The sequence below is a fragment of the Tenrec ecaudatus genome, chromosome 10, assembly GCF_050624435.1.
Source record: "Tenrec ecaudatus isolate mTenEca1 chromosome 10, mTenEca1.hap1, whole genome shotgun sequence".
Classification (NCBI taxonomy): Eukaryota; Metazoa; Chordata; class Mammalia; order Afrosoricida; family Tenrecidae; genus Tenrec; species Tenrec ecaudatus.
Genome location: NC_134539.1, coordinates 152620246 through 152633022, shown reverse-complemented (window position 1 = coordinate 152633022; position 12777 = coordinate 152620246). Strand labels below are relative to the sequence as shown.

The window sequence follows — 12777 nt, the reverse complement described above, 5'->3', positions numbered from 1 at the left end:
AAACATGGCAGGCGGAGTTCCAGCGAAGTAGCAGAGAGCAGGGTCTCTCCCTCTTTTTGGGGTGTGTGTGTGTCTCTCACTAGTATACCAAAAGGCTATGACACCACGGAGGTGTCATTAAACTATGGCCTGATTGACTGGTTTGGTTCCACCCCTACCCTGGAGTGTCTAGTTGGCGGAATCCCTAACTACAATATCAAGATAAGTGAAGAAAATATTGATGATGTCAAGGATCTGATTTTACTTGGATCTACAATCAATGCCCATAGGAGCAGCAGTCAGTAAATCAAAGGGCATCTTCCTTTGGGAAAATAAGCTGCAAACGATCTCTTTGAAGCGTTAGCAAGCCCCAATCATGGTATTTTCAATCACCTCACGTGTATGCAAACACTAGACAACGAATAAGGAAGATTGAGGAATTAATGTCTTTGAAATATGGTGTTGACTAATACTGACTATCCCATGAAATGCCAGGAAAATGAACAAAAATCTGTCTTGGAAAGTCTGTCCATGCTACATGCCCTTTAGACGCAAGAACAGTGAGATTTTGTCCTGTTTACTTTGGAGATGTTATCAGGAGGGGCCCATCTCTGGAGAAGGACATTATACTTGGTTAACGGTAAAAAAGAAGATACTCAACACAATGGATGGACATAGTGTGGTGATAACGGGCCCCGGCAGTGGGCCGAGCAGCTGCAATCGTGAAGATGTTGCAGAGCCAGGCAGTGTTTTGTTCTGTTGGGCAAAGGGTCTGATTGGGAACTGATGTGATAACACGTAAAAACAACAAAAGCGACTCAGAACGACCTTCTTAAAACAGCCAGAAGTTCGCCAGCAAACGATCCCTGAACTAACTACAAGCTTTTCTCTTGTGAAAAAACAAAACAAAACAAAACAAAAAAACAGCCAGAAGTTTATATGTGGTCAAGAAAGATCAGTAGCTCTATCGCTTAGAAAGGAAATGTTAAGTACGAATATTCTGATTGACAAAAGTGACCAGAACATTACACACACACACACACACACACACACACACACACACACACACCAGAAACAAGATCAAAAGAAAATACTCAGACACAACATCAACAGGGAAAGGATGGAGGGAAAGTATTTGCAAAACATTTGTCACTGATCTGAGCCCTTTGGGTAAATACTTTTGATTCAAAGAGGAACCTTCCTGGTTGGGCCTAGGATCAGAGGGCTGGTCCACAGGCAGGGCTTCTAGAAACTCAAAGGCTGTGCCCTCCTTGCTGTCCACCCCCAAGAAGACAGGGTTTTCCCACAGCTCTGAAAGCAATTGCCCTCTCTCCTCCAGGGCTGTTGGTCCTCTGGGTTACCCTGCCCTTTCCCCTGGGAGTTGGAGCATCCCGTTGGCAGAGGACAGTATTTCTCAGTGTCACTGTCCAACCAGAGTGGGGAACAAACCCTCTCCCATCACTTAGCTCATTTTATGGTTAGACACATGCAAAGGGACAATGTGTCTCAGCCACCGTTCTGCAACACCACCATCTTATCAAGATTTGCTCTTCTAGGCCAATAATCCTCCTGCACACCAACCAGTTCCTGATTAGAATGAGAAGGGAAACGTATGCCCACCTGGGGCTCACAGACTCCTCAAGATGTCTGAGAAAATGTGCTATGCAGAGTCAACCCGGTTCCAGGTGCAAAATGTGACGAAGCCTTTCATAGCTCCAGAGCCTGATCCCCAGGGCTTGCTGGGACCTTGCTGGAGGCAGGGAGAGAGGGGTGTGGGCAAGGTTGTCAGAAAGACGGAAACAAGGCAGGGAAAGGTGTTATCTTTGGTATGTCAATATTTTATTACAAGGCTGGGGTCTGGGTGGCAGGGCGATGGTCATGAAAGTGAGCTAGTTTCTTCAGGGTGAGCCTCGACACGGAGTTTTTTAAATAAATTGTCTTCCCCTTCCCCAAGCAAACTCTCATCTCCCATCTAGAGACCATTTCCGTATGCTCTCTGGAGATGTGCCCCTCTTGTCCACTGGACCCATCGTTCTTGGCTTGCACCCCACTCCTCTTGAAGTTCTTGTCTGTGTAGTCTAGGCTTCGGTGCCCTCTTAGGCTTCTCCCTCCCTCCTTCCAATTCCTGGTACAGAATTTGTCCTCTGTTGTCCTCAAGTCTCCCATGATCCCATGGAGCTGCTGACAAACTCGGCTCTCGAGAATCTGGCTACAATGGAAGTTCCAGGGCCTTGACTCCCCAAGATTCCCTTTGGTGGAGCTGGGTCCCACAACCAGAGCCTTCCTACCAGGGGAAGATCAGGCAAGAAGTATCCCCAAACAGTGGGTCTGTGTCTGCAGACACCCACAGGCAGGGGAGAGACTGCACAGTTATCTATCTATCTATCTATCTATCTATCTATCTATCTATCTATCTATCTATCTATCTATCTCTGTCTCTATCCCTCTCTCCCCTATCCCTCTTCCCAATAGAGAATGTCTCAAAAGATCACAATCACCTTGACTTTTTGCATCACTCACAGCCTTGACATGTCACCAGTTCCACCTCCTTCCTCTTTAGTTGAGCTCACCAGCGATGAGTGACCGCAAGAGGAAGCCCATGAGTGAGAGTGAGCGAACGCAGAGCGGGAAGATGAAGGAGTCGAGTCTGCAGTGTGTTCTTGCTGACTGGCCCCAGCGCAGGGGAGAGGAGCCAAGAGGAGATGCACCTGCTGCTGCTCAGCCCTTTCCTCTGTTGGCTTCCAGTTAAGCACCAGGACCTGGGTCTCTACCCATGAAGGAAGCATTTCCAGAAAGGAGGGACTGCCAGAGGGGAAAGGAACTCTGAAGGCAGGGAGCCTGCTAAGAAGTTGGCCTTTTTTTCCCTATGCAGTCCTTTAAAGCAATTGTACAAGCCTTGCGTTTTACCTCCTGACTCACTCACTCACTCACCCACTCACAGCTTAAGCTTACAATCACCAAGGTAGAAATATGGAGCGTGAAGCCGGCACCAGGCATACAGGCTCTGACATTATGACATGGACGGACCTATCAGCCCTCCTGGTCTGGGAAATGAGGAGGAAGGTCTACTTCCTGTCACCTTAGGTAACGACTTACCTGCTGTAGCCTCAGGTAATGACTTGCAAATAAGGCGAGACTTGAAGGGAGAGGTGAGCAGGTAGGGAGCTTTGAAGAAAGGATAGAGAGAGTTTCCAGTTCAAGGATGGGTGAGGTTTTTGGATTTTAGGTACTTGGGGTATTTAGGGAAACAATGGAAGTGGCTGAGGGATCAGAAAAGTCAGGAACAGAGGGCAGAGGAGGTTCTTGAGATGTGGGAGGAGATTGAGGATTGAAGTAACCTTTAAGTTGATGGATACAATTGTGATGTAAAAATGAGATTTCCTTAAGCCCTTGGTGAATCCCCTTTGACCAGGGGGGGACCAGGGATGGGGATAGCCTTGCTATCATGCAGAATGCTTTGGAAAGTGGATTGTCAAAGATGCAGTGAGGTTAAAATTTAGCACCCCATCATTTGATCTCCCTTATAATCCATTTAAATTTGTTCCAGTGTTTGCTATTTTCCGACTTTTAAAATTTATTGTGTGCTATCAAAGAGAATGCCCAGAAACACGAAGTACCCTCTGTCTGTGACATTGTTTTACAAAAGTTCCCAGTGGAGTGTGACTATTTCAGGCGTCACTTACTAACAGTGAGGTTTGGGTGAACCGATGCAATACTTGAAAATCAGAAATTCAGACAACCTTATAAAGGAAAAAAGAACTGCCGTTCTCATTCCGACTCTGTTGCTTGGAGTCATGACCGTTGGCTAAGGGTCAACTCTCCGGACAGCAGGGATCGATGCGGGTCTTCACATTGGGTGACATGGGCATCTCAGATGTAGGCGCATGTTTGAAGTCTCACACAACATCGGTTGGTGTCACGTAAGCCACACAATGGGGCAGCGTTTGTTTCATGGGTACATTCCGTTGAAGGAACGGGAGTCCAGTAAACAACCTGTCTGCGTGTTATGTGTGCGTACGCTCTTGGCCTGGCCTGGCTTCGAGAGCTTGGAAACCGGGTTAAAGGACAATTCTACCAAGGAGACACCAGGCTGTTCTCAGTTGCTACTGCTGCTGAGCGCCCCCCTCTGTGCTGATGTGTGTCTCACTTAGTCTTACCCGGGTTAGGCCGGGGTCTTCTTGGTGTACTGTTTGGCTCAAGTGCCTTGAACTGGGCTTGGGGGTCCATTTTCCCATTTCTCGGCCTCGGGATAGGTGGGGTACTTGGCTGTTTCGATCTTCTCCCGAACTTTGTAGGAGGGATAGAGGCCCGTCCTTCTCAGTTTTCGGTTGACGCCTTTGGAATAGCCGTTCCAGTGGTTTCCAGCCACACCGATAACGTCTCCCGGGTCCATGGGGATTTCGCCCGTGGTTCGAGGCTGGTGAGGATAGAGGGCGATCTGGTTGTGGGCATTCTGGCCCCCAAAGTAGTAGATGTCATCCAAAGAATGGAAATTTGCAGAGGCGTCCGGATGCAGCGTTTGCATGATTTCGTAAGCAACTCGACAGACCTGGGATGAGAAGGTACACACAAGGAAGTCAGCCTGGGAGAGAAAGTGCACATCCAGGATCAACCCCCGCAGCGAATGCTCCGAGTACCGCCTGAGCGGTACAGCTGCCCAGGAGATGGAGTTATTGCTAATGAATTCATAATCGGGGTACTTTTTTTGTGCCTCCTTTAATAAAAAAGGGTCGTCCGTGGCCAAGTACACTCTCTTGGTGTCTACTTGCATCCTGCACGCGAGAAGCTGAAAATGTGCTTCGACATGCACCATGTACTCCTCAATTTCATGAAAGTCGGCTTCTGCTCCCACTTTGTCCGTGCGTCGGACGTGGACGCCCACCACCGGATGCTTGAAGCCGAGCTTCTCCGTGGCCACCGCTATTTCCTTTTCCAGCCAAGGTTGGGGGCGGATCAAGTATTTGACAAACTGGGCCACCCACCACACTGCAGGGTCCCCGTGGACACGAACCAGTCGCTCTGCAAGGTCTTCCGGGATGGCCAGGGGTAAATACGGAGGACGGGGAGCAAGCTTGTCCACGACGGGCAGCTCCACGACCTGCACGTCTTTGTCCTTCACTTCGCCGGACCAGAGTCCAGTGGAGGCGCCGGATCGATCCGTGCACGTCTCGCTGACAGGTCTAAACACGGTCTCCCATCTGCCGGTCGCGAAGGCCCAATTCTGAGATTCCAAGATGAGGGTCCTCTGGGTGCCATAGGCAATCATGAAGCAGTAGGCCATGTGGTGGAGCTGGCAGCCGTAGCCACAGTCCTTGTTAGCATCGCACACCAGCTTCTTGGCGGTGCTGCAGTTTCTGGGATTTTGGAGATAGGCCATTCTCCTCTGGACCAGCTCCGTGAGATCATTGGCCTCTCGTTCTCGCCAATCGCCTGCACCCTCCGTTTGACTCAGGTGGTAGAGATCCGTCATGATGGACCTTTCACGGTGGCCCAAGTCTGACAGAAATTCATCAGCCCGCCTCCGGCTGTCATTCTCCCCTACGTTTTGGAATGTCTGCAGTCCACTCTGCAGGAAGAACCAGAGCTCTTTCATGCCCTGTTCGATCCTGCGCCGCAGGACTTCGTGGTCTTTCCCAAGACCGCTTCTGCTGGGGTTCTTGTAACTGTCAATCTGTTCCTTGGCTTTCGCCAGCTGTGCTTCTAAAGCGCTCACCCTCCGCGCAGCTGGTCCCCCATCAAGGGGGCCTCCCGGGACCCCCAGGGATGCAGCCTTTCGCCTCAAATCTTGGTGCTGCTGTTTTAAGCGTTCAAGCTCCGCCAGAATCGCGGGCAGTTCTCGGCTGGAGGGATCAGGGTGGTGGTTATCTCGCACCCAGCGACCCCCTAAGTAACACAGCAAAGCTCCCCAGGCAAACAGAACGGGCGGAATCCAACGCCAAGAAGCAGCCCGGGGCCGCATCTCAGATTTCCCCGCGGTCCCCTGGCTTCCCGGAGCTCAGGGCACCCACGCCACCCCCACCGGGGTTCTCACTGGTGCCTCCTGGTGCTTCAACGCGATGTCTCCCTGGGCGCCCCGAGGTGAAGCTTTCAAAGAGGGGGCTGGGAGGGGTAGCAAGGTGGAGGGGCTGCCGCTTAACGGAGCTTTGGGAGCCACTGACCAAGGAAGAGCGTGAGGCCCCGCGTGCGTGCGCGCTCGCTCCAGAAGGGTGGGTGGGGGTGGGTGGGGCTTCCGCCAGAGTGGCTGCGGGCTGGGCTTCTGCTTTCTGTTCCTTTGAGGTTTTTAATCTGTGTGACTTTGTTATTGTTGTTATACAACTCTCACTACAATCCATACATACATCAATTGTGTAAAGCACATCTGTACATTCATTACCCTCATCATTCTCAAAACAGGACGAGGGTGGGCAGGACGAAGAAAGGGGAAAAGAAGGGGGACAGGGTGAAGGGAGAAGGTTGGCTGAGAAGTGGGGAGGGGCTAAGTACAGTAGGGTTGACAGCAGGGGTCAGAGTGAAGGAGGGGGGGGTTAGGGGAGGGTCCAGGAGCTGGGGTGAGAGGAAGCCTGAGAGCTGGGCCCAAAGGGGGAGTGAAGGAGAGAGGAGGGGCTGCTGAGACCACCCAGGAGCGATCAGCAACTGCCTGGAGGACATGAGGACCTGGGCCCATGTTCTGGACGCTTGTCTCAAGGCACTTGGCACCAAGGAGCCCCAATGAGAGTCAATGCCTATAGGTCATCACCGTCCACATGACCTCAGACATGACGTTGTGGTTGATGGCAATATATGTACAAATGTGCTTGATACAACTGATGGATGGTTATAAGAGCTGTAGGAACCCACAATAAAATGATTTATTAAAAATAATGATAAAAAAGAAATGATGTTGTGGTGTATTATGTGAGTCATGTATCTGTGGACTCTCTGAATCTCTCTCCATTCCCTCCGCCTCCCCCCACCCCCGCTACACACACACACACACACACACACACACACACACACACACACACACACCCCCTGGGCTCTGCTTGTCTCATGGACACTTTGGGCCTTTGGGTCCTTATTTACACTGATGTGAGGAAGGGACCACCGGGATGGGAGGACAAGTCCCTGACTCCTGTCCCCTCCAGACGTGGAGCCGCACCAGGGACTCCAGCCCAAATCAGCTGACACCGGGCTCGTGTTTTTCAGACTCAGCGACTCCGAGTGGCCCAGGACCATGAAGACCCTTGTGGTGGGATCTCTGAGCAGTCATAGTGGATACGAGGAGAAATTCAAGGAAAATAATAAACAACAGTGCAACTATCTGTGTTTGTCATCATGGGGAGGACAGTGGAGACCAGTGGGTCAGAGAGAGGGGAGAGGAGAAACGGAGTGTCCATCAAGGGTCATCCTGCCCAGCTCAGCTTCAGAGAGAGGCTGAGGACCCTCACTGGGGTGGGTCAGACAAATGCTTGGGTGGGATCAGCATGTCACGAGCAGCATTTCTGCACAGACTTCAAGTTGGTGATGTGTGCAGAGGTCTACCTAGGGAAGGCAGCACCTGTGGCAAGCCTTGAACTTGTGCCCTCTGCAAACATCAGACTCCCATTTCTTAGACAATGTCACCATAATATGCACTCAAAGATACAAGTCAGGGTTTTCAATTTGTGACTGAACACACCATAGCACCCCATGGAAATCACCACAGCACCTTCTGTGCTTTCACCGATTGGTCTACAATGTGTTCAAGGTCATGCAATTAGGCTGCGTTTTCCAGAGGAACAAAGCCAGGCTCACCCATGTATGTATAAGAAATAATTTTATATCCAGAAAGAAATTTGCGTCAAGGAAAGCAGCCCGGCCCAGATCAACCCAAGCCCATGATCAGATGCTCGCTAGCGCCCGTCCACACTCACTCAGTTGCAGGCTGAACAAGCAGGAAGGAGCAGTGGGAAGCAGGAGATCACAGGCCAGTGGTTGTAGAGTTGAGTGGATCCCATGTTGACAGGAATATGGCAGGATGCTGACAGCTCTCACAGTTGGGCCCCATGTGGGTCCCCACCCCCAGAGCCAGACATAGAACCAAGCAACCAACCAGGAAGATGAAGAGGGAGACAAGAGGGAGACCAGTTCTCCACGGCATCTCTTGTAAAAGACCATGCTGCCAACGGGGCATTGTCAGACTGTGACTTGACTGACAGACTGCACACTGCACTCCTCCCTTCACACAGGTGCATCAAGTTGACATAAAATCCATCCATCACAGGCAGTGTCCACCCACGCCCAGTTCTTCTGTTTCCAGCACAACTGACTCACTCTGCCTTGATCATGGGGTCTCTCCACTGAGAAAGCTTTAACTTGTTGAATGGTCACTCACAGCTGGCAAAGGACACAGTGGTGGTTATGTTGTCTGGGGGTTAGTGATTTGGGGACTGAGTTGTGTGTTCATATGTACGTGTGTGCGTTTGTGCTATGTTTCTGGGGATTGCTCTCTGAGTTCTCACTGATCTGTTTCCTGATCTTTAAATCGACGCGACACCATTTTAATCATTACAACTTGTTAAAGAGATTGATACATTACCACATAGGGTTCTTTGATCTCAGTATGTCTTTGCCAATCTTTGCCCTTTCCTCTTCCAAATGTAAAATTAGCCAGTCAAGTATTTTTTATTTTAAAAAAGAAAGACGAGCAACCGCTGAGATGTTTAATGCAGCCATATAAAGCTCATCTTTAAGACAATCAATTTTCCTCTGAATGAACATAGCACATGGGTAAGTAAAGCATACATTGTGGCCAGAGTCATGCCCCATGTGTCTATCAGTTTGTCCTGCTGCTGTGACTTGCTTGTCACTATGATGCTGACGTTGATGTCACTGACATTCCAGCAGGGTCTCCCAAAGCCTGCAGGTCTCAAAAGAGCTTCCAGACTAAGAGCAGACCACACAGAAGGACTAGATTGTCCATTTCTGAGAGACTCAACACCCAAAGCATTATGGATACCGTGGGAACGTCGTCAGGTGTCCTGAGCATCTTGTGAGTATAGGGAAGCGTGGTCAGATATAGAGAGCACCGAAGGAGGAGGATGCCTGGATCACTCAAAACATGACTGAGGAGGAGTTGCCTCTTCAAAGTGGAGTCGATCTCAATGATGCTAACGGAGGGACGCTTTCCCAGCCTGCATTTGCTGATGAGACATGACCCAAAATGTGCAGAAACGGCTGCCAACCCCAATGACAACTCAGAATGTGGAATGTATGAAGTATGGATCTAGGACAATCGGAAGTGATAAAAAAATAAAATGGAATGCATTAATATCCTAGGTATTCATGAGCTGCGATGAATTGGTATCGACGGCTTTGAATGAGATGATTACCTGGTTACTGTTTATGGAAGGAAAAAAATTGAATAGCAATGGGCTTGCATTCATCATCAAAAGGAATGTTTCAAGCTATGTCTTGCAGTAGACTGCTGTCTTTGAATGGGTGATATCTGTACATCTATGTTGGGAGCCAACCCAGCCGTGCTGTCTAGCAAAGCTCCAGCCTGGTGGAAGAAGCTTCTGCAGAGCAGAGCTTCCCAGGGAGGGATTCCAACATCTCTCAAATATTTGCTGTTGTAAAATCCATTCTTGAGAATTTCGTGCATTGTCATGTTTACCGCACCTGGAGCGGATGTGAGGGCAGTCTTGAGAAGTACGAATGAAACCAGATCTGAAACTTGCTTCAATATGACGGGGCTTTCCTGAACTGAAGCACCGGAGAGGCTTAGACAGGGAGACATCTTTGGGAATTCTGAGGAGGATATGTGTGAATTGAGTGAGGAAGACTGAAAAGTAAGGAGGTCACTTTAGCACTAAGGGGTGCCTGTCCCAAGCCATGGTATTTTCAAAGAAACCCCAAAGTTGAGGTCAGAGGAGAAAATGAAAGCCACCGAAAAATCCTGGATTCCACTCAGATTCGGTAGTGGGAGACGCTTTTGGCCTCCCCAATATAGAGGACCTTATAGACTGCTCCCCCAACTGATGCCCCTTTACCTTGGACAGGGGCTTACATAGAAGGAGAGAGAATGGTTAACATAAATAGAAAATATGTAAAGGGGGAAACATTAATTCTTTGACAAAGAATCAGACGGTTTGGCTCCCCATGGTGCCTCAGGAGTATACAAAATAAAAGAGACATCGGTAGACAATGGAGCAGTTACCATGGGAGAGCTTACCCTAATTGTGCAAATTGCTTGATGAAATGGGATAATGGAGCCATTGAAGAATAGAGGAAAATATTTGAGAAGCATTTGACTCTGTAGACATTTTTTAGAATACTGTAGGCTTTGAAGTAGCACATGAAGCAATCTTGTTAACTTAGTCAACAAGGAAAGGAGCACTGTGAGCAGAAAAGAGGGCAGTGAGTAGGATATGAGTCTAACCAAATTTTCTGAACACCTCAATCAGGAATAGCATGTGACCTAGGAAACAGACAGTACAGGAAGAAAGAGCCAGGAAGAGGACAGAAAGTGACAGAAAAACGTACAGACCTTATAATGGTCTTTGATCGGGTTTTAGTGGAAACAATAAGGATGATTTGGGGTTAATCATAGGGCATTGTTTTTATGTAGTGGTTTGCGAAACTTTTTATGGGGTTACAGTGACACTAGTGTCCCCCACGGAGACCATGTCTCAGCGGAGCCTCCAGACTAAGGACAGAGGACAAGGAAGGACCTGACTCCCGTGCTCAGGAAGCAGCAGGCAGGAGGTGAAGGAGGAGCTGCAGTGGTAAGTTTGTTGCACACGACGTCTTCGGAGGATAGAAAAGCAAGGAGGTGACTTTAGCACTAAGGTGTGCCTGTCCCACGCCATGGTATGTTCTATGGCCTCACATGCATGTGACGGCTGCACATGGAATAAAGGAGGCTGAGGAAGAATTGAGGCATTGAGTGATGGTGCTGGGGATGAGTATTGAGGGTAAAGTTGATTAAGGCAGACGTCGTTAGGTTAGACGTAATCTCATATCATGTGATCTCCCATTTTAACCCTTTCTAAATGGTCTCAGATTTTAATATTTTCTGCTTTCTCTTTGATGGTGGTTGTTCTAAAATTTGTCTTATTGTTGTCATTGTGGTTGTTGGCTTGCTCCTGTCTGCCTTTTGTGTGATTTTTCTGTACGTGATATCTGGACAGGTGGGTCTCTGGAGACAGGGACTGGATTGATCATTGCCTAGGGGCCTGGCAGGGGGAGATGGCGGAAGGGGGGCACAGGTGCCACCGAGGAAGGGAATAAAATTCTCTGCAGTTCACTCTAACGCGAATTGCACAGGTCTCCTTACCATGATGGAATGATCGAGCTGAATGTCATGGGAAGTAAATGCCAATGAGGCTGGATGTCTTTTAAAAAGCCCAGTGATACTGAAGGGAGAATTTCAAGCTGTGTTGAAAGCATTCGTCATAAACAGGGCTCCAGGAGTTGATGTATTTCAGCAAGCACGTGAAGCACCCCAGCAACACCTGTTTTTCTATGAAAATAATTCTCTTTTACACCTACTCACTCCTGATTAAGAAGAAACAGGTCTGGTCTCCCCTTTCCCACCCCATGGAGTTCACTGGCTCTTCAACCTGTCCCTGGATGTGTGACACGTACCACACACGGATCCATGTGTGAAGCATGAAAATAAAAATGAGGAGGGAAGCTTATATGACGTCATGAAGTCTGAGACTGAATCCCAGGTCTTGCTGAGATCTTGATGGGGGAATGGGAGAATTAGGAACAGGCAAGGTTTTCAATAAGCAGGACATAAGATAGCAAAAGGTGTGACGTCTTTCTTGCTTAAGCAAATACATCATTACAAAGCTGGGGGTTGGGTGGGTGGAAGGACTCGAGGTAGATGCTTCTACGTGGGCACCTAGTTCAGTACCTTCAGGATCCAGGGTGCATTGGGTCACTGGGGTCTCACCTGTGAGCTGGGCACAGCAGTGAGCATTTCCAGTGTGTTCTTTGTATGGGGACCTTCTTGCCCAGTGGACCAGGAGCTCCGGTCAGCATCTCACAGCCCCTTCCCGGAGTCCAGCCCTCGCTACTGTCTTAGGTTTCTCCCTTCCTCATTTCAATCTCTGATTTAGAATTTATCCTCTTGTGTGTTGACCTTGACCGCAAGCCTCCCACAATCCCTGGAAGTGACCACGGGATTTTTCTAGAATCTGGCTCCACTTGAAGTCCTAGGTTCTTGACACCCCATGACCCCAGCTGTTGGAACTAGCACCAATGTCTGCGTGATTCGAGGGTAAAGAATTAGGCAAGAACTGTGTAGGCCCAATGTATCTGCAGGCTCCACTAAAGCGGGGGGTTGGGGGAGGCTGTGCAGTTCTCGCTTTTGCTTTATTTATTTATCTTTTTACAGTTCTCTTTTTTAGCTGAAGCTTTGATGCTTCATTAGTTACATCTCCTTCCTCTTTTAGTTTAATTCACCACTGGCAAGTGACCACAAGAGGAAGCCCAAGAGTAGGAGCGAGAGAGAAGGGAGAAGACTGAGGAGCTGCATGTGTCCTGTGCCCCTGCAGACAGACTCCTCCACTGGAGATGGGCGAAGAGGAGATGCCCCTGCTGCTGCTCCTCCCCCTGCTCTTCTGGCCTCCAGGTGAGTGGGGGGCCGGGGGCTCTACAAAGGGCTGAGCTCTTTCAACAAGGAAAGACAGAGGGGGAGGGGACTCATCACGATGGTATCTGGCAAAATAGTTGAGCCTGTTTCTAAGTAGTTCTTCCTAATAACCTGAGAAGCCTTGTGTGATTCATCTATGCGCCATTCAAACCTATAGTCAACAATGCAGAAAACCA

At 49.1% G+C, this 12777-nt stretch overlaps 1 pseudogene; it reads right to left on the bottom strand.

Annotated features, from left to right (window-relative positions):
• Positions 1–4174: 4174 nt before the first annotated feature.
• LOC142458777 (alpha-(1,6)-fucosyltransferase pseudogene) lies at positions 4175–5938 on the bottom strand (annotated as a pseudogene).
• Between the last annotated feature and the right edge of the window lie 6839 nt (positions 5939–12777).